The following is a 3,111-nucleotide window of genomic DNA, read 5'->3' on the forward strand; positions in this document are numbered from 1 at the left end:
ACATTTTTTTTTTTCTCTTCCCCTTTTTTCTTAATGTTGTTATCACAGAGGCGTTACTGATTGGCTCAGTCTTGGCCAGCAGCGGGTTCGTCTTGGGGGGCATTGGCTGTGTTGGACATGGGGCAAGCTTCTGGCAGCTTCTCACAGAAGCCACCCCTATGCCATCCCTGCTCCCATTACCAATACCTTGCCACACGAACCTTATATGCCTTGTGAGGAAGTTATAGGCTGCGATAAGGTGTCCTCTCAGTCTCCTCTTCTCCAGGCTAAGCAAACTTCAGCCTCTCCTCATACAGCTTCCCCTCATCAATTTAGTGGCCCTCCTCTGGATACTAATAGCTTTATATCCTTTTTATACTGTAGTGCCCAAAACTGCACACAGTACTCAAGGTGAGGCTGCATCAGTGCAGAGTACAGTGGGACAATCATATCCCTCAACTGGCTTGTAATACGGTGCTTAATGCAGCCCAGGACACGGTTGACTCTCTTGACTGCCAGGACACACTGTTAGCCTATGTTCAACTTGCCATTGACCAGAACCCCCAGATCCCTCTCTGCAGGGCTACTCTCCAGCCTCTTTCCGCCCCCCAAATAATTATAAATAAATAAATAGATAGATAGATAGATAGATAGATAGATAGATAGATAGATAAATAATACATCTCCACTGAAATGGAGCCTCAAAAAATTTCTCAACAATTGTGCTTGTTGCTCTCCATAGAAATCTTTAGTAAAAGGCAAAAGATTTATAAGATCTGAAGAGAAATCAAACTTCATGTAAAGTTACTGACATCACCAGTCTTTTTCAGATATCCTCATGTGCTATTCTTGCAAGAGCAGCAAAAAGATAAAAATACTGACTGTGCAGATGTCAGATCTACAGAACACAATATAGACGTGACTGGAATGGAACCAAGTTTTGTATAACCGAAGGTAAAGAAAATAATCCAAGTGATAAGAATTTAGGAGGAATTTGAAGGAGTAAATTAGAGTCTTGTCTGCAATGAATACTCAGCTAGGTAAAAGGTTTTTTTCATCTGTTTCACCATGAAATAAATTCAATTTATTCAATAAATTCAAACAGTTCAACAAAATCTGTCAAGAAAAAATATGTGGAAGTCTATTTTTTTTGCTGCAAAATATCTTCTTATTAGCAGTGCTTGAAGGCAGATAACAGTGGAATGATACTATTGAGGAAAAAGGCTAGCAACAACATAGGAAATTACGTGGGTTGATCCTGATTTCATGTGTGTAATTTTATGCCAATTTCAGATGTGAGTCTCCCCTGGGAAGTGAAAGTCTGTATGTGATCTAGGTCCAATACCCTACCTGAAGATTCAAAAATGCTCTGAAGGACAGGAATTTCTCCTTAAACTCTAGAACAACCTGTTCCCTGGGAGAATCCAGTGAAAGAGAGTGGTGGGGAGTGTTTAATTTTGTTTTATTCTAAGGGATAATAATTACTTGGGTTCCTTTTATAAGACACCTGTGCACATTTTGTTGCCTTACTGATCCAAGGCTGGGCTCTCTAATATGGCCGTTCTTGCCTGCTTATATTTCCATTTCCCTGGGCATGTGTATATGTTGCTATATTTTTTCTCTATTGATTGTTTTTCCACTAGTTTTTCTGCTTTTAGTTTTCCAGAACTGAATAGCCAAAGTTTATATAGTCTAGAAGAATAGACTTCTAAGTTAGAGCTCACTTTATAATAGTTTGCTGTCTTAAGTTTCTTTTTTTTTCTCCTTACATTTGGCAATGCCTCAAAGTCCATATGCCAAACATTGTATAAATAGGAGTAGTCATGATGCAGCTTAAAGTTTAATTAAAGACAGGAAAACAAGAGCTAATTGTAAAACGATAGCAAAGACACTGACAGCAATAGTAAAAATGTCATATATTTAAATAGGCTCAATGTGCGGTTTGTGCACAGCTCCAAATCAGAAGTCCAATGGCTTTGACACTTGCTTTCCACAAAATCAAGTGGCTCCTCCAAATTTTCTGTCTTCCCTTCTCCCCTTTGCCACTCATGGAGAAGCTGTTCTGCTGTTTGCCTGCACAATGCTCTGTCCCTTGTTTTATGCTCTCTAACTGCCCTGTCAGATAGAAATGTTAGGGTCCAGATACTATATATGCAGATTAAAGTTTGTAGAGAAACTATACAAGCTGCAGCCAGGAGGGAATTTCCTGAGGTATTGACCCCTTCTCAACACTGTTTTTTCAAGCAAAGAGTATTCTCAGCTCTTGTATTTCCCGGTACCCAACTCAAGCTACTTGCACTGAGAGGTGCCATTGTCTACGGTCTGGAGAAGGAAAGCCTGGGACCCCCATTATCCTGCTGTTAAACAGACTTTCCCTTTAAGCTCCAGGGTGGCACTGAACCATGATTCATCTTCTCTCCCCACCTGAATTCTCTGGCAATTTCTGCCCTGTAACATTCTGATGCTAAAAAGCTGTGTCACCCACCAGCTTGATCACCAGGTCAGCTGCTTCCACTTCCAGATATACACCAAAGGCTGGTGTTCCAGCCCCAGAGGGCAGCCTGGAACATGGCGGGGGGAGGGGTGGGTATAGGGAGGGAGGGAGGGATGTGATGTTGTGCTTACCGCAGCAAAGATAAAACACTGCACACATTTTTTAGACTGAGGGTCCAGCCCTATCTTGGTATTTATCCTGCGTGCAGCTGCACCACAACTTATTTCAAAGAACCCATCTGTATTATCTGTTTTCTGTGGATGACCTTACTGTCAATATCTAGTAACCTTTCATGTAATGATTGTCTCATGAGAGAGGCAATAGCTGTTATTCATCCTTCACAGACAAGTAGACAGAAACTCCAGTACTGAATCTGTCCTAGTATGGCATCTCTGCAGAGCACATGGCCATACCGTAATGACTTAGCAGTCTTCTGACAAGTTAACGTATTAAGATTTTCAGCCTGACTCACATCTGCTCACATCCTGCTGCCTATCTTAATCTGGCCTGATAGATGTACAGACAGAAGGTGTCACTATTTCAGCAAGCCTGCATGAGAAGTACTAGGGGAAGAAGAGAGGAAGGCAAGACAGAGGTAGTACTGTTTGGAGGAGGAAAGTAATTTGAAAGTCTATGTG

The 3,111-nt window shown here is 41.4% G+C and overlaps 1 non-coding gene across 1 annotated transcript; it reads right to left on the minus strand.

Annotated features, from left to right (window-relative positions):
* Positions 1 to 660: 660 nt before the first annotated feature.
* LOC114819029 (U5 spliceosomal RNA) lies at positions 661 to 775 on the minus strand. The gene has a single exon (XR_003766342.1). It is a non-coding gene; the product is annotated as a U5 spliceosomal RNA (small nuclear RNA).
* Between the last annotated feature and the right edge of the window lie 2,336 nt (positions 776 to 3,111).

This window comes from Antrostomus carolinensis, unplaced genomic scaffold (genome assembly GCF_000700745.2).
Source record: "Antrostomus carolinensis isolate BGI_N321 unplaced genomic scaffold, ASM70074v2 scaffold28361, whole genome shotgun sequence".
Classification (NCBI taxonomy): Eukaryota; Metazoa; Chordata; class Aves; order Caprimulgiformes; family Caprimulgidae; genus Antrostomus; species Antrostomus carolinensis.